The sequence below is a fragment of the Lissotriton helveticus genome, chromosome 4_1, assembly GCF_964261635.1.
Source record: "Lissotriton helveticus chromosome 4_1, aLisHel1.1, whole genome shotgun sequence".
Taxonomy (NCBI): domain Eukaryota; kingdom Metazoa; phylum Chordata; class Amphibia; order Caudata; family Salamandridae; genus Lissotriton; species Lissotriton helveticus.
In genome coordinates this window covers 1,169,728,468-1,169,746,991 of record NC_136063.1, presented here as the reverse complement: position 1 = coordinate 1,169,746,991, position 18,524 = coordinate 1,169,728,468, and the positions used below count along the sequence as shown (strand labels likewise).

General features: G+C 45.9%; 3 long non-coding RNA genes across 3 annotated transcripts; 1 reads left to right on the top strand and 2 right to left on the bottom strand.

Annotated features, from left to right (window-relative positions):
* Positions 1-9,672: 9,672 nt before the first annotated feature.
* On the bottom strand, positions 9,673-10,288 carry LOC144827460 (uncharacterized). Its single transcript, XR_013610196.1, has 2 exons — positions 10,235-10,288; positions 9,673-9,747 (listed from the first exon to the last, which is right to left on the bottom strand). It is a non-coding gene; the product is annotated as an uncharacterized LOC144827460 (long non-coding RNA).
* A 725-nt stretch (positions 10,289-11,013) lies between these two features.
* Positions 11,014-12,134, bottom strand: LOC144827459 (uncharacterized). The gene is made up of 2 exons (XR_013610195.1): positions 11,576-12,134; positions 11,014-11,088 (listed from the first exon to the last, which is right to left on the bottom strand). It is a non-coding gene; the product is annotated as an uncharacterized LOC144827459 (long non-coding RNA).
* Positions 12,135-12,447: 313 nt separating this feature from the next.
* Positions 12,448-13,063, top strand: LOC144827458 (uncharacterized). Its single transcript, XR_013610194.1, has 2 exons — positions 12,448-12,501; positions 12,989-13,063. It is a non-coding gene; the product is annotated as an uncharacterized LOC144827458 (long non-coding RNA).
* Positions 13,064-18,524: the final 5,461 nt, after the last annotated feature.

Sequence of the window (18,524 nt, the reverse complement as noted above, 5' to 3'; positions counted from 1 at the left end):
TGGCCACATTACTAGTAAGCAATTTTCCAATTACAATTTACACAGAAATATATTCACATGTGGCACGTTAGATGTGGAGTTGGGGTCCAGGCCTTTTATAAAAGGGGCGTCGACGTTTCAACCCGTCTTATGGCCATATGGATTGCTTAGACCTTGGCCATGCGGGTCTTCTTCAGGACAGGGTGGGGAAACCCAAGATAGGGTGACGGGCCTAAGCAGTACCCTAAGGAGTAAATGAGTAAAATAAGGATGTTGCACTGCGATTACCTGCAACAGGATTCCCTTGTTTGTGCTGACCTGTGAGGCTATGAAAAGGACTGCCACTTTGCCTCCAAGGGCCCTGCTGTACTGGCATCTATCCTTGCTGGATACCCCCAGTGATCTCCCAGGGCTTGGGGGCCTGCCATTGGTTGTGAGACATTAGCGCAGGATGAGTGCTTTATGGTTTTATTTACTCAGCGCATGGGGGCGATGTAAGGTCCACTGGCTCATTGCCCTGCTACTAAGGCGCGCGTCTGTAGCACCTCCTAGTTGGGGAAAAATGGAAGAGGCTCCACTGCAGTAGCGCATGTGAGTGCTTCATTTGTGGGCAGACCTAAGCCGAGGGAAAACCCGGAGTAGAAAGTAGCAGCCTCTAGGGAAATTACTGGGAGTACCGTAATCCCAGTTATAGACGCATGATGCTGCTGGTTCTGGTCTCTCAGTGAGGAGTACTGTTTAACATTTAAGACAAGCGCTGGAGCGCCGTCATAGGTTTCTGCTGCATTTCATATCCTAACGTCGGTATATGTATTGTTTCATTCACTAACCTGCATCTTATGCCCTGATGTGGAGATACTAACAGGAAAGCAAATACAGGTACAGGACATGCATGTTATGTACAGTGATGGTGGTTGGGTAACATGTGCAACTTATAAGTGTTTACTGGATTGCATTACCTTGTAATGTCAAGACAATTGCCCTATGGCAAAGTGGTTTTATGGTTTATGTGACATTATGAAAAGGGCCTAGTGGCACAGTAATTTATATGATTATGGTAAAAAGTATTTTATGTGCAATACAAAGGATATTTTTGTATAACCTTGCGTGGAGTCTCTTTTCGTGGTATGCCTAGTGTGTCGCTGTTGTGTGTATGTATTGCGCAAATGCTTTACACAATGCCGTTGGGATAAGCCTGACTTCTCTGCCAAGCTACCAAGGGGGTAAGCAGGGATTAACTTGTGTGTGTAACTCTCTTCCCCTGACTAGAGTGGTGGGTTCTTCCTGGCTTAAGTTTATACCCTAGCCAACCAGAAACACTATTTCTAACAGGGAGAAACAAGGGGAGATGCTCTAAGGGAAACCAGGGTAAAATGAGCATCACCAAAGACAAAATAGGGCAACAAAGAGAGGAACCAATAAAAAAATTGGAGAAACAAGGAGAATATCACTCAGAAAAAAACAGGAAACCAAGTGGAAAAATTGAGTGATCCTTCCTAACCATAACAGCAAGTGGGAGTATTCCAGCCAATCCACCCCACCGAGACAGGCCAAGACCACCTCAGAAGGATTTAAAACTGAGGCAGTCTCTAACTAAGGTTGGACTTTTAAAAAGACTCAAGATCTTCTGAATCAGAGGGATGGGAGAGCAGGTCCCCACATGTCCCTGTATGGTTGGAATTAAAAAGCTTTGCAAAATGTTCAAACGACTTATCTGCAGGATTTACCACATCAATGGGGTTCAAATAGGAGGTACTAAAGTATGGTGCATTCACCACACATTTAATAGCTCCAGTATCATCCATTTCTAAATCAGCTCAAGCTTTTTCTTTTCGTTTTTTCCCCCTTATTTTCAAGATCGGATTATAAGTGTATCTGGCTTGTGTAATTTTGATACACGATCTAGGCGTCCTTTTAAGAGCCTTTCAACTCTGTTCATGAGCTTTAAAACAATTTTGATTAAACCATAGTTATCCCTAACTAGGGTCTTACTGATTAACATGAAATTTATAGAGTAAGTAACTGAAAAGCACGTATAATCATTCGGATCTCCTAAAGGGTGTAGAAATACCTTCAGCAATCCTTGATTGACTTTACATAGAATTTGTTTAAAAATTACAATATAACATTTATCCCATTTTATTTTAGTGTCAAGGCATTCTTCTGACTAAAATCCCCTCTAGCAAAGATCTCAATGGTGAGTGGAATATGATCACTATGGCATTTCTGTATTACCTTGAAATTAGATATCACTGGTGCTAAGGTGACCAAAATGTATTATATTCAATAGCACTCCCTAAGCCTCTCCCAATAAATATCGGCGGGAATGAGACTCAGAGTCCCTCTATTGAAGAGCTGGAATGGAAAAGTTGTATTTTATAATTAGTCCATTCAGGTACTCTCCATATGTATTGTCTTTTAAGTGTGAATGTGCCTCCCCTGATGTATCTAAATAACCACAAACTTTATCACTAGTGTATGGACAGAGTGTGATATTCAACTCAACTATCAAAATTATTGGAACTGTGGTGTGGAATTTCTTCAGGAGGGTATCTAAATCATGTTCGAAACTTTTTACCACTGAGAAATCCACATGGTTGAAAACATTCTAATAATAATTTACCAGTAGAACATTAAGGCCTTTCTCTACTTTATGTTTAACAGAACCACTTGATAATGGGGTGTAATCATGGTTCTTCAGCTGTGTTAGCTTACAGGCTCCATTCCATGATACTACCATGGTCATACTATTGGCCTCAGGAAAACTTGCTGAGTGATCGACCATAGTTCAACAGTTGTCATTATCATATAGTTGATTAGATGCATTGGTACCAATGAGCCACAAAGCTGGATTCTCCCCATGTGCATTAGGTGATAACTGGAGTCAATCAATAGCATTCAGATCCTGAAGTGGAACATACACATTTCTAGCTAGAAAACTAAATTGATCTATTGGGGGTCTCGATTCTAGTGCCAACCATCCTCTATTGTGAGCAAAAGTTGACAGTCTTCATGATGGCTTGTAAAACTAACCCAGTGGCATAGCTCTGATCTTCCCTTGCATTATAACACTTTAGTCTGCACAATAGCGTTCTCCCCACCATTGGGTTCCAGTGTCCTGGAGTACATTTCAGACTATAACTCACTGATGATGTCCTTCTTACCATGATCATTTCTTTGCAAAGATTTTTAAGCCACCCAATGTTCTGTTTGAGCCACTGCGCTGCCCTATCCTCTCACCCGTTGTGACTATCTCCTGATATAACCAGAACAATCTCCAAAAGTATCATATAAGGTGTGCATTCGGGGTAAAGTTGTAATGAGACGGTGTTAGCCTCTTTTCGCAGTTGAGAACTTAAGATAAGACATGTTTGTCTTGTTGAGTAATATGCCATAGTGCCTGGCTAGAGGCATGGACAGGTAAAGTCTGGCAAACGCCTGCTTGCTCTACCGTAGTTGGAGCTTGAGTACCACTATCAGCTAGGAGTGGCATCACACTTTGAAATGCTCATACTGCTAGAAATAATGACCGGGATGGTTGGATCATTAGTGAATGCAACTACTATTGTTCCACGGTTTGACGCTCTCATTGGGTTTGTATGATCCGAGTACTGGGATTATTGTTTGTCTCCTCAATGAGACAGAACATTCTTTAATATGGATTCAACTTTCTGTAGTGATTGCGTGAGGAAACGTATTATGTTTTGTTCCAGTCGGATGTATGACATCACAATGCATGCTTTTACTCCGCATGCCATTACAACGCAGTTTTTGCAACGCAAGTCGTTACAACGACTTGCGTTGGGGAGCGCTGGATAGTGGAATAGTTTAATTTTCTATTCCAACTCCAGTCCCCGTGGATAGTAGGGAAGGTGTTGGATATAAAATTAAACTATTCCCTATCCTACAGCGCCCTCCAGTGCAAGTCGTTGTAACGACTTGCATTGTAATAGCTGCGCCATAATGGTAGTGCGGAGTAAAAGTTGCGTTGTAAAGGATGTTCCCCGTTCCAGCCTATTCAAATCCACGGTGTTAATTGTGGAAATGGTAAAAGCATGCAAATCCCCGATGACTCATAGGTTCTACATTTGCTAGCCATCCTTATCCAGCCCCTCTCCCCTGTCAAGCCCTCAATCCTTTTAGATGGAGAGGATTTTAAAGTCTTGGCCAATGGTGGGTCAGCACAATACACAATACATACATGTGAGTCTCTCAGAATGCATGGGTTCCAGCCTTGCATGTGCTGGTATTCTCTCCCATTGATATCAGTATCAATCAAAGTTGACGGCAGATAGACCCCCATTTAACTCTCCGTACACTGATGATAGCCACACTTCAACACTTCCAATTTCTGAGGTTAACACACCCATTGCAGTGGGAAGATATAACGCTATGGAGGCTGCTGGCTTTTGTCATTTGGCCACTATTGTTTTTTTTACATGGGACCTCTTGCCAATGACAATAAAACAAAACAGTACCTGTCAATCCTAAACTACAACCAAGGACAGTGGCCCGGCCCGGCCTCCTCTGGGCTCAGACGGGTGCATGTGCCTGGGTGCTTCCTGTGCCGTGGTCTGCTTTGCGCCTAAACGTTTGTTGAAACATTGGATCACCTCCTCTTCTTCTCAGCAATGGCAGCTGGGAAATAGACTCCCTCTTTCAGCAACAGTGATGAGGGTTGAAAGGGCGTTTATTAAATTTTGTTTCAAAAGGAACTCAACGAATTACTGTAAGATGAAAACATATCTACTATCTGTAGAACTAAATATTTTGATACCGTTTCTGCATCCTTTGCATTGCTGGGGGAGTAGCAAAAAAAATGCTAAAAACGAACAAAACATACACTGGGCTGCAGTGAAAAAATATGTTCTTTATAACAAATTCTGGGTTTCTGTGCATCAAGGTGTGGTTCAGATTTTCTTTGCAATGATCTCCAGAATGCTATTGGGAAAAATAATCACGAGAGTACTGACAAATCATAGCCAGATGTTGTTTAACTTGAAGCAACAGTGTTTATAGATTTAATCCCACTGTAAGAACATTTGGAATATCTGCAAACTAAACTGAGGATTTAGCTGATGTCAGTTGGATCAGGATTTATTTTAAATAGCATTTCGGTATTACCACACCCTGCAAAAGAAGAGGCGAAAAACATCCAGAATGCTAGGAATTGTTGTGTTATGTGGCCAGATCAGATCTCGACTGTCTTGCATGGTTTTGTAAATATTACTGAAGCTTTTATGTTGCTTTGTGTCACCTTGTGTGACAAAAGGACAATACAAAGGCTTCTTAAATATGGACCATAACATGTAATGGTAGAAGAAAATGTTATCTTTAACTGGGTAATAGATAAGGACAAAATGGAGGGTGTCAAAACCTAAGGCTATTTAATTTAGTAGAGTTTCAAGGCTGTGGAGCATGGCAGGGCATTACATGCCTTTTTTATACAGCTTGGGAAAAGACACTTTGAGTACATGGTTGCTATCTATAAACCCCAAACTCCCACTGGCTCTCATATATAGTAATTATATCTCTTTGACATCCGGTCTCTTAGCTAAAAAACAGAAGGAAACATTCTGCAATCACTCTGTAGTAGGTCTTTCAGTTCCAGTCCAAGCCTTGCAACTGGAATTTAGACTATGGAGCACCTAAACACCCTAGCCCTGGAGGCAGTGACTCACTGAGGTTCTCAACAGATACATTCTAAGGAAGAGTAATTGCAATGACATATAAATCAAGCATTGGCATAGCCAATAAGTCTCGCCTTTGAGACCTTATAAGTGTTTAGCCATGCAGCACATTATCCTGGGCGCTGTGCCACCACGGACTGAATAGCTATACAATTACTACACACTGGGTCATGCAGTCTGATTCAGGAATACATGCTTGAGTCTGCAGCATGCTTCTTCTACCTATGAGGCATTTGGGAATTAAAAGCAACAACGGGAGGGTGGGGGTTAATTGAAAGTAACTACAGGAGGGATAGAGAGAACTGAAAGTAACATTGAGGGGATGATGGGAACTGAAAGCAGGGATGGGAGGGTGGGGGGCTTAAAAAACAATGATTGGAGGGTGGGAAGATTTGAAAACATGGTCCCCAAAACTAATGGTTCCAGCCTTCAGCAGATCACACGTGTATCAGGGCAATTTTGTGATTCGCAGATACTGCATTAGCAATTAGGGCGGGGTATATATTTTCAAAGAAGGCACTGTATTCCGTTGTACTGCTGCAGGCCGCTAGGCTTGTGGTGTAGCAGAAAGTGTGTCTCTGCAACTGTAACCTCACACAACTGCAGCATTGTCCAGCCCTCAACACCCTTCTCCAACTCCAGGCAATAATTCTCACAAGTCCGCTAGTACTTGGCTACTAATAATGCCTGGTCTCCCACTTTCTTTCTTACATAGTAATTAGCCGAATTGCATTTTTACATATTTTTGGATAAAAGATAAAACTTTCAGCTGCGCGCAGATACCACTCACAAGCCTGTGCTGAAATCATGCTTTGTGGGGTAAACATCACTTACAACGAACCTTTTACAACGCACTACCATTACAATGCGGTCATTAGAACGTAAACTATTACAACGCATTGCGCTGGGAGGCGCTCTAGGATAGGGAATAAGTTTAATTTACTATCCAACACCTTCCCTAGTGTCCACGGGGACTGGAGTTGGAATAGTAAATTAAACTATTCACTATCCAGCACCCAAAAGCGCTACTATGCGTTGTAATGGTATGCGATGTAAAAACCGCGTTGTATAGGCAGGCGTTGTAATAGCCTGCGTTGTAACGTCATACATCCGCTTTGTGGGTATATCCTGTCTAGTAATTTAGCTTCAGAGATTGAAGCCAGTAGTTTTGGGTTCAAATCGCCATATTCTCACTTGAGCAACCTGTAAGGCATTGGGCACAATGAGTACTTTTCACACGGCTATCAATTATTAGAGCCTATCGTCAGGGCCAGTGGAATTATGCTGTGGCAGCATGGGACCAAATTATGCTGCACATTGACTATATTATGTGGCGTGAGAAGGCAAATTATGTAGCGTAGTGTGACATATTTTCTGATAGTATTACTGCATCATTTTGTTATTTTACTCTTCTAAACACTGTCTGGGCAAAGGTGTCACCTTATTATAACCACTGTTATACCCAAACATATCAATAAGCAACTGACAAATGATCAGCCAACCTTTGTGAAGTACCTTCCACTACGCAGCAACACACGTCACCGTATTTTTAGAAGTAAAAGTTTTTCGTAAAATCTGCAGATTATGCAATGTATGATGGATTATGTGGCAAATCCATAATTATCCAGAAAAACTATGGCGCAAAACTGCATAATTCCAAAAGCTCTGCCTACAGCTGATTTAGTTGGATATATGAAAGAATGTACTGCTGATAAAACGTTCCATAATGAAGAACAGCGCATTTACCAATCAATCAATCAATCAATCAATCAATTTTCTTTATTCGGATATAAAGAAATATCCATAAAAGTACAAGATAAAACCAAAACAATACATACATAAATAAGAAATTAAAAATCAGTAAATGCAATGAACATATTATGAATAGACAGAATTATACATAGTGCAATAGTCAATCCGACAAATCAATCATCAGCGCATTTGCACCTTCATTTATTTGGGTCATGGGAAGGAGACCGAATGTTGCAAGAAGTATTCAAACCCTTGAATGGTCGCTTCTTTTTAAAAATCATAAGATATAGGAAAGTAATAGGGCAGTGTGTATTGTGACGCAGACTTGGGCGAGGCTTCTTCAGTCACTGAAAGAAATAGCAGTTAAAACTTGCAGGGTGGATAGGCTAAACACGAGACAGAGGCTCACTCTTTTTCGGAGTGTCGTCTCCCGCGCTGCAACCCAATACCGAGCAGAAAAACAACAAACAGTCCAGTTACACTAGCCTTTGGCTCCCAAGTAGTGGGAAGCAGTCCTCCAGACACTTCAAAGTTAGAAGTTTGTGTGTACTGAATGAGGCAGAAAAACAACTCCACAAAAGCCGGACATGGCATTCAGTGTAAGTGTAGTCTGTCTGCCTCAATCGGGACCATCCATCTTGCTAGTGCATTCCCCTGTAAAGTTCTCTGCATTAGTGTTCTAGGTGAAAGCTGAATTTTTTGCTGTGAAGTTTTAAAACGTTGTTTCGATTACCAACTTAAAAGATAGAAATAGATAAGTATCACAAATTGAGTAACTACTGAGTCAACCACCCTAAAAGTGCAGTGTGCCTTGCAATGGCTTGGCAAGCGCTCACCAAATGCCAATACCACACGTCATCAACAACAGGGCCGGCTTTAGCCCTGGAGGCACCGAGGGGGCATATTATCAAGTAAGGGTGTTACATTATCGCCGCTTTTATCGGCAGGAAACTGCCGATAAAGCGGCGATAATGGGCTTGATAATATGCTCTATGAATTCCAATCGTAGCCCATGTTAGATGTCTTCAGATCTAACATGGGCTACGATTGGAATTCATAGAGCATATTATCAAGCCCACTATCACCGCTTTTATCGGCAGTTTCCTGCCGATAAAAGCGGCGATAATGTAATGCCCTTTCTTGATAATATGCCCCCTGGTGCGGCAATCATTTTTGGCGCCTCAGCACCCCATGACGGCCTCTTCGAATTCTCTCACTACCACCGGGTAAAAGTGACCCATATCTCTCCAATCATAAGCTATTGCTAAACACAGCACCCCCCCTGAGGTCGGAGCCCCCTCCACAGGTCAGCGTTCAATGCGGCCGCACCAGTCGCACTGCCTAAAGCCGGCCCTGATCAGCAACATAGAGTTCCAGTGCAGGTTTTCCATTCATCAGAGTGATGCAGCCTCATAGCGGTAGTCCAACATCAAAACAATTTGAACACGTTATGTTACGTGTCGGGTGAGAGATAGGGACCCTGCCTACAGTCGATTTAGCTGGATATGTAAAAAAAGTATTGCTGATACAATGTTCTGGAATGATGAACAGCACAGTTACCAAGTCATTTAGTTGGATCATGCGAAGGAGACCGGATGTTGCAAGGAGAACGAAGCCCTGCATGGTCCTTCTCTTTAAAAACATAACATAGGAAAGTGCAAGAGTGATGCTTATTGTGACTCACTTAACATGGGACAGAAAGTCATTCTTTTCGACATTTTGCCTCCTATGGTGCAACCCAATCCCCAAGCAGAAAAACAACTACGGTCTGGTTACACTAGTCTTGGGATCCCAAGTAGTGGAAAGCAGGCCTCCAAGCGCTTCAAAGTTAGAAGTATGTGTGAACTAAATGAGGCAGAACAACAAATCCACAAAAGCCAAACATGGCATTCAGTGTAAGATCATGAGAGGGGTGGTGTGCACACCTTTTTTTTGAAGGATGAATCTTATAGTCAACATTATTTAGCATATCGCGTGCGACCCAGGGATTTGCAAGCCCTAGCATTGTAATTAATACAAATGTGGGGAGCGCAGAAACTACGCTCCACTCCCTGGTGCACTGCAAGAACTGGATAAATTATCCAACATATTTAACAACGTTCCACATTTCTCCAGGTTAATCAAATGATAGACAGTCTTTTCAAAATTTTCATTTTCTCCACATCCATAACAAAATGCATTTCGGAGGCTTTTCATATTTGCGTGTGCCCATCCGGACTTCTTCATAAATATGATCCAAAACGACAACTGGTAGTTCTAAGCAGCATCTCTTTATTTCAAACCCAATGCATTTCGGGCTGTAGCATCAGCCCTTCGTCGGGGGTCACTATAAAATTAATTACAGAAACAATCATCATTGCCTAGTAAATAGCGTTTTCCACAACATATGCAAGAATCTGCATTTACAATAAAAAGATTTCCCCTTCGTGTTCAAAATCCACTGTACTACAATCATGACTCATCATTGTGAATTCACCCAGCAGGCTCCACAACATCACATTATCCAATATGCACAGATATTTATACCATGTCCCCAGTAGTTTTGTGCTAAAACCCTTTATCCAAATGAAGCATAGTTTAATTTATTTTTACATTTTTTGCTGAATCACATTTTTCACCATATTCTAGCATTTAATTCGTGTTAAACTCCAAACCCAAAGCAGTTTAAATCCTCTTTACACTTTTCCATTTCCCAAACGGTCCCTCCCTTTCAGTACAAGCAAACGCTATGCTTTTTAATGTCGTCTATCTGAGCAATATTTCACATTGCGCACGTATAACTGCATTCAGGAAGATTAAACTTGACACTTTACCTGCTAGCTCTTTTTCATATGGTCGCTCAGCAAATGCTTCCTGCAACCAAAGAATACACGTGTGTTTGGCCACGTTTCCAAACTCCATTATGAATCTACATGCTCCACCCCTCGTTAACAAACCACCTGGTCAACTAAAACTACTTGTGCTTCCTTATGGACTACATGCCCCAGCCTGCCTTTACTTCAGAAGGGAAACAACCTTCGTCTATATAAAAACATCGTTAGTGTGAAAAACATCATTGTGATTCTTCATGTAATGTCTGAAATATGTTGTTCTTATTTGTTTTTACTCTAAAAAACATAATTGTTGAACGTAATTGCTGCCCTGAACTTTGCGTGTTCCCAGATGCAGAATATTCAGTTTTTTCACTCTTTATTCAGTTAATCACGGGTGCAGAACCAACAATTTGGGCTATTATATTTAAATCATGAGAGGGGTGGTGTGCACACCTTTTTTTTGAAGGATGAATCTTATAGTCAACATTATTTAGCATATCGCGTGCGACCCAGGGATTTGCAAGCCCTAGCATTGTAATTAATACAAATGTGGGGAGCGCAGAAACTACGCTCCACTCCCTGGTGCACTGCAAGAACTGGATAAATTATCCAACATATTTAACAACGTTCCACATTTCTCCAGGTTAATCAAATGATAGACAGTCTTTTCAAAATTTTCATTTTCTCCACATCCATAACAAAATGCATTTCGGAGGCTTTTCATATTTGCGTGTGCCCATCCGGACTTCTTCATAAATATGATCCAAAACGACAACTGGTAGTTCTAAGCAGCATCTCTTTATTTCAAACCCAATGCATTTCGGGCTGTAGCATCAGCCCTTCGTCGGGGGTCACTATAAAATTAATTACAGAAACAATCATCATTGCCTAGTAAATAGCGTTTTCCACAACATATGCAAGAATCTGCATTTACAATAAAAAGATTTCCCCTTCGTGTTCAAAATCCACTGTACTACAATCATGACTCATCATTGTGAATTCACCCAGCAGGCTCCACAACATCACATTATCCAATATGCACAGATATTTATACCATGTCCCCAGTAGTTTTGTGCTAAAACCCTTTATCCAAATGAAGCATAGTTTAATTTATTTTTACATTTTTTGCTGAATCACATTTTTCACCATATTCTAGCATTTAATTCGTGTTAAACTCCAAACCCAAAGCAGTTTAAATCCTCTTTACACTTTTCCATTTCCCAAACGGTCCCTCCCTTTCAGTACAAGCAAACGCTATGCTTTTTAATGTCGTCTATCTGAGCAATATTTCACATTGCGCACGTATAACTGCATTCAGGAAGATTAAACTTGACACTTTACCTGCTAGCTCTTTTTCATATGGTCGCTCAGCAAATGCTTCCTGCAACCAAAGAATTCACGTGTGTTTGGCCACGTTTCCAAACTCCATTATGAATCTACATGCTCCACCCCTCGTTAACAAACCACCTGGTCAACTAAAACTACTTGTGCTTCCTTATGGACTACATGCCCCAGCCTGCCTTTACTTCAGAAGGGAAACAACCTTCGTCTATATAAAAACATCGTTAGTGTGAAAAACATCATTGTGATTCTTCATGTAATGTCTGAAATATGTTGTTCTTATTTGTTTTTACTCTAAAAAACATAATTGTTGAACGTAATTGCTGCCCTGAACTTTGCGTGTTCCCAGATGCAGAATATTCAGTTTTTTCACTCTTTATTCAGTTAATCACGGGTGCAGAACCAACAATTTGGGCTATTATATTTAAATCATGAGAGGGGTGGTGTGCACACCTTTTTTTTGAAGGATGAATCTTATAGTCAACATTATTTAGCATATCGCGTGCGACCCAGGGATTTGCAAGCCCTAGCATTGTAATTAATACAAATGTGGGGAGCGCAGAAACTACGCTCCACTCCCTGGTGCACTGCAAGAACTGGATAAATTATCCAACATATTTAACAACGTTCCACATTTCTCCAGGAAAGAACAACATATTTCAGACATTACATGAAGAATCACAATGATGTTTTTCACACTAACGATGTTTTTATATAGACGAAGGTTGTTTCCCTTCTGAAGTAAAGGCAGGCTGGGGCATGTAGTCCATAAGGAAGCACAAGTAGTTTTAGTTGACCAGGTGGTTTGTTAACGAGGGGTGGAGCATGTAGATTCATAATGGAGTTTGGAAACGTGGCCAAACACACGTGTATTCTTTGGTTGCAGGAAGCATTTGCTGAGCGACCATATGAAAAAGAGCTAGCAGGTAAAGTGTCAAGTTTAATCTTCCTGAATGCAGTTATACGTGCGCAATGTGAAATATTGCTCAGATAGACGACATTAAAAAGCATAGCGTTTGCTTGTACTGAAAGGGAGGGACCGTTTGGGAAATGGAAAAGTGTAAAGAGGATTTAAACTGCTTTGGGTTTGGAGTTTAACACGAATTAAATGCTAGAATATGGTGAAAAATGTGATTCAGCAAAAAATGTAAAAATAAATTAAACTATGCTTCATTTGGATAAAGGGTTTTAGCACAAAACTACTGGGGACATGGTATAAATATCTGTGCATATTGGATAATGTGATGTTGTGGAGCCTGCTGGGTGAATTCACAATGATGAGTCATGATTGTAGTACAGTGGATTTTGAACACGAAGGGGAAATCTTTTTATTGTAAATGCAGATTCTTGCATATGTTGTGGAAAACGCTATTTACTAGGCAATGATGATTGTTTCTGTAATTAATTTTATAGTGACCCCCGACGAAGGGCTGATGCTACAGCCCGAAATGCATTGGGTTTGAAATAAAGAGATGCTGCTTAGAACTACCAGTTGTCGTTTTGGATCATATTTATGAAGAAGTCCGGATGGGCACACGCAAATATGAAAAGCCTCCGAAATGCATTTTGTTATGGATGTGGAGAAAATGAAAATTTTGAAAAGACTGTCTATCATTTGATTAACCTGGAGAAATGTGGAACGTTGTTAAATATGTTGGATAATTTATCCAGTTCTTGCAGTGCACCAGGGAGTGGAGCGTAGTTTCTGCGCTCCCCACATTTGTATTAATTCAGTGTAAGATCGCCACTTTTAGAACAAGTGACTTGGAGGGAGGGTGATGGACGGGAGCACCACGCACAAGGTGGAGGGGGAGGGCAATGCAGCGACATGGGAGGAGGTGGGAGGGATGAATGCTGCATTGAACAAACAGTAACATGAGCAGGAAAGCAACAACAAATGGCCCCTGTAGGAAGCTGGCGCTACATATAATGCAATCAATCAATCAATCAATGGCACTTATAGAGCGCGCTACATACCCGTAGGGTCTCAAGGCGCTGGGGGGGGGGGGGGGGGGAGGTGCCGCTACTGCTCGAACAGCCAGGTCTTCAGCTTTTTCCTGAAGGAGAGGTGGTCTTGGGTCAGGCGCAGGTCGGGAGGGAGGGAGTTCCAGGTCTTGGCGGCCAGGTAGGAGAAGGACCTTCCTCCTGTCGTCGCTCTTCGGATGCGGGGGACGGCGGCGAGGGCGTGGTTGGCTGATCGGAGGTGGCGTTTCGGAGCGTAGAAGTTGACTCGGCTGTTGAGGTAGCTCGGGCCTTGGTCGTGTAGGGCTTTGTGTGCGTGGGTGAGGAGGCGGAAGGTGATTCTTTTGTTGACGGGGAGCCAGTGAAGGTCTCTCAGATGTCCGGAGATGTGGCTGGTTCATGGGATGTCGAGGATGAGTCTGGCTGAGGCGTTCTGGATCCGCTGGAGTCTCTTCTGGAGCTTGGCGGTGGTACCGGCGTAGAGGGCGTTGCCGTAGTCCAGTCGGCTGGTGACGAGGGCCTGGGTGACAGTCTTCCTGGTCTCGGTGGGGATCCACCAGAAGATCTTCCGTAGCATGCGTAGGATGTTGAAGCACGCCGAGGAGACGTTGTTGACTTGCCTGGTCATGGAGAGGGAGGAGTCCAGGATGAAGCCCAGGTTTCGTGCATGGTCTGTCGGTTTGGGTGCGGTGCCCAGGGCGGGAGGCCACCAGGAGTCGTCCCAGGCGGAGGGTGAGGAGCCCAGGATGAGGACCTCCGTCTTTGTCCGAGTTCAGTTTCAGGCGGCTGGTCGTCATCCACTCGGCTACCTCTTTCATCCCTTCGTGCAGGTTGGCTCTGGCGGCGGCGGGGTCGTGGGTCAGGGAGAGGATCAGCTGGGTGTCGTCGGCGTAGGAGATTATGCTGAGGTTGTGTTTGCGTACGATGGCCGCGAGGGGGCTCATGTAGACGTTGAAGAGGGTGGGGCTCAGAGATGATCCTTGGGGGACGCCGCAGATGACGTCGGAGGCCTCTGACTTGTACGGTGGTAGGCGGACTCTCTGTGTTCTTCCGTCGAGGAAGGAGATGATCCATTCCAGCGCCTTGTCCTGGATTCCGATGTTGCTGAGGCGCCGTACTAGGGTGCGGTGGCAGACCGTGTCGAATGCCGCGGAGAGGTCTAGGAGGATGAGGGCCGCTGTTTCTCCATTGTCCATCAGGGCTCGGATGTCATCGGTGGCGGCGATGAGGGCGGTCTCGGTTCTGTGGTTGGCTCGGAAGCCAGACTGTGAGGGGTCGAGGGATCCGTTCGTCTCGAGGAAGGCGGCCATCTGTTTGTTGACGGTCTTCTCAATGACTTTGGCTGGAAACGGGAGGAGCGAGATGGGGCGGTAATTCTTGAGGTCGGTGGGGTCCGCTGTTGGTTTCTTGAGTAGAGCGCTGAGTTCGGCGTGTTTCCAGCTCTCCGGGAAGATGGTGGTGTCGAAGGATGTGTTGATGATGTCTCGCAGGTGGGGTGCGATGACGGCGTCGGCCTTGTTGAAGACGTGGTGAGGGCAGGGGTCGGTCGGTGAACCGGAGTGGATGGAGTTCATCGTGCGGATGGTGTCTTCGGTGCTGATCGGGGTCCAGGCGTGGAGGGTGGTGGTGGGGGGTGGTTGTTCGGTCATGGTGTGCGTTGGTTGGTTGTTGAAGCTGTTGTGTATGTCCGTGATCTTGTTGTGGAAGTATGAAGCGAGGGAGTTGCAGAGGTCTTGCGATGGGGTGATGTCGTTGTTTCCTGCGCTGGGGTTGGAAAGCTCTTTCACGATGTTGAAGAGTTCCTTGCAGTTGTGTGCGTTGTTGTCCAACCGGTCCTTGAATGCTGTTTTCTTGGCGGCGCGGATCAGCTGGTGGTGTTTCCGGGTGGCAATTTTGAAGGAGGTCCTGTTGTCCGGTGTCGGTTCCCTTCTCCAGACTTTCTCGAGGGCTCGGCAGTTCTTCTTGGAGCTCTTGAGTTCATCGGTGAACCATGGGGCCTTCTTGCTGCCGGGTCTGCTAGGCGGGGTCCTCAGTGGGGCGAGTTTGTCCGCGCAGTTGCTGATCCACGTCGTGAGGTTGTCGGCGGCCTGGCTGGGGTTCGCTGAGCTGGCAGGAGGGTGCTGGCCCAGGGAGGTGGCGAGCTGGTGTGCTGTGATCTTGTTCCAGCTTCTGCGGGCCGCCTGTTGCTGGTGGTGGTGAGTCGTCGTTCTCTTGAAGGTGAAGTGGACGCAGCTGTGGTCCGTCCATTGAAGCTCAGTGGCGTGGCTGAAGTCGATGTCTGTGCTGGACGAGAAGACTGCGTCGAGTGTGTGTCCGGCGAGATGGGTGGGGGTGGACACCAGTTGCTTGAGTCCCAGGTTGGCGAGGTTGTCGAGCAGGGTGCTGGTGTTGCGGTCGTTGTTGTTCTCCAGGTGGAAGTTGAGGTCCCCCAGGAGGATGTAGTCAGCGGAGGGGAGGGCATGCGAGCTGACGAAGTCGGCGATGTCCTCGCTGAATTGTGTGCGTGGTCCAGGGGGTCGGTAGATCAGGGTGCCTCTGAGGGTGGTGTTCGGGTTGGTGTGGATCTGGAAATGCAGGTGTTCGGCGCTGGTCAGGGTGTTGTCGGTGCTGGTCGTGAGGCGGATGGTGCTCCTGTGGACGATGGCGATGCCTCCTCCCATCTGGTTGGCGTTTCGGTCCCTCCGGACGATCTTGTAGCCCTCTGGGATAGCGATGGCGATGTCTGGAGCTGAGGAGGTGTTCATCCAGGTCTCCGTGAGGAAGGCAACGTCAGGGGCTGTGGCGTCTAGGAGGTTCCAGAGTTCGATGGCGTGTCTGTGGACGGAGCGGGTGTTGAGCAGGATGCACTTGAGGTGGGTGCTGCTGGAGTTCGACTTGGCGGGTGTTGGTGCGAGGCAGGTCCGGATGCAGGAGAACTTGCAGGCGTGGCAGCTGAAGGGTCCCTGGGTGCGTCGTGGTGTGGCTTGGTGGCACTCTGGGCGTCGGCCGGTGTTGAGTGCGCTGAGGGTGGCGGCTGAGTACGTCCTGCGGGTCGGTCTGGATCTTCGAGGTCCAGGGGTCCTGGCGCTGGTCGCGATCCGGTCGCGGACGGGCGCAGACGGGCTTACCTTTGGCGCGCCTTCGGCGCATAATCGGCGCGCCCGCTGCGCGTGACCGCTGCGCGTGACCGCTGCGCGTTCGCACGGTCGCCATTTAAGGCGAAGTGCGCGGGTGGGCGGAGCAGCTGGGAGGCGGGAGCAGGGAGGGTTACAGAAGAGAAAAAAATGGGCGGGGACAAGCGGCGGTGGCGGAAAGGGAGGGCGGAGGGCGGCGGACAACAAGGAAGGAGAGCCAAAAACACGGGCAAAATGTAATTAAACAAAACAGGCACAAATCTACGACAAAACAAGGGAAAAAAGGGGAAAAAAATGAAGTTACACGGAGTTAAACAAGACAGGCACAAATCTACGACAAAACAAGGGAAAAAAAGAAGATACACGATGTTAAACAAAACAGGCACAAATACTCGACAAACCCAGGCAAAACAATCCCCGCAGCGGAGGCAGCCGGCAACCGGCAAACGAGGCAGCAGCGAGGCAGAGGGCAGGCAGGGGGCACACGCAGCAGCTGGTGGCCGTGCGGCGCGGGGGTGTCCCACAAGTGGGTCACACTCACCTGCGTCGCACGGTCGCCATTTAAGGCCAAGTGCGCGGGTGGGCGGAGCAGCTGGGAGGCGGGAGCGGGGAGGGTTACAGAAGAGAAAAAATGGGCGGGGACAAGCGGCGGTGGCGGGAAGGGAGGGCGGAGGGCGGCGGACAACAAGGAAGGAGAGCCAAAAACACGGGCAAAATGTAATTAAACAAAACAGGCACAAATCTACGACAAAACAAGGGAAAAAAGGGGAAAAAAATGAAGTTACACGGAGTTAAACAAGACAGGCACAAATCTACGACAAAACAAGGGAAAAAAAGAAGATACACGATGTTAAACAAAACAGGCACAAATACTCGACAAAACCAGGCAAAACAATCCCCGCAGCGGAGGCAGCCGGCAACCGGCAAACGAGGCAGCAGCGAGGCAGAGGGCAGGCAGGGGGCACACGCAGCAGCTGGTGGCCGTGCGGCGCGGGGGTGTCCCACAAGTGGGTCACACTCACCTGCGTCGCACGGTCGCCATTTAAGGCCAAGTGCGCGGGTGGGCGGAGCAGCTGGGAGGCGGGAGCGGGGAGGGTTACAGAAGAGAAAAAAGGGGCGGGACAAGCGGCGGTGGCGGGAAGGGAGGGCGGAGGGCGGCGGACAACAAGGAAGGAGAGCCAAAAACACGGGCAAAATGTAATTAAACAAAACAGGCACAAATCTACGACAAAACAAGGGAAAAAAGGGGAAAAAAATGAAGTTACACGGAGTTAAACAAGACAGGCACAAATCTACGACAAAACAAGGGAAATAAAGAAGATACACGATGTTAAACAAAACAGGCACAAATACTCGACAAAACCAGGCAAAACAATCCCCGCAGCGGAGGCAGCCGGCAACCGGCAAACGAGGCAGCAGCGAGGCAGAGGGCAGGCAGGGGGCACACGCAGCAGCTGGTGGCCGTGCGGCGCGGGGGTGTCCCACAAGTGGGTCACACTCACCTGCGTCGCACGGTCGCCATTTAAGGCCAAGTGCGCGGGTGGGCGGAGCAGCTGGGAGGCGGGAGCGGGGAGGGTTACAGAAGAGAAAAAAGGGGCGGGGACAAGCGGCGGTGGCGGGAAGGGAGGGCGGAGGGCGGCGGACAACAAGGAAGGAGAGCCAAAAACACGGGCAAAATGTAATTAAACAAAACAGGCACAAATCTACGACAAAACAAGGGAAAAAAGGGGAAAAAAATGAAGTTACACGGAGTTAAACAAGACAGGCACAAATCTACGACAAAACAAGGGAAAAAAAGAAGATACACGATGTTAAACAAAACAGGCACAAATACTCGACAAAACCAGGCAAAACAATCCCCGCAGCGGAGGCAG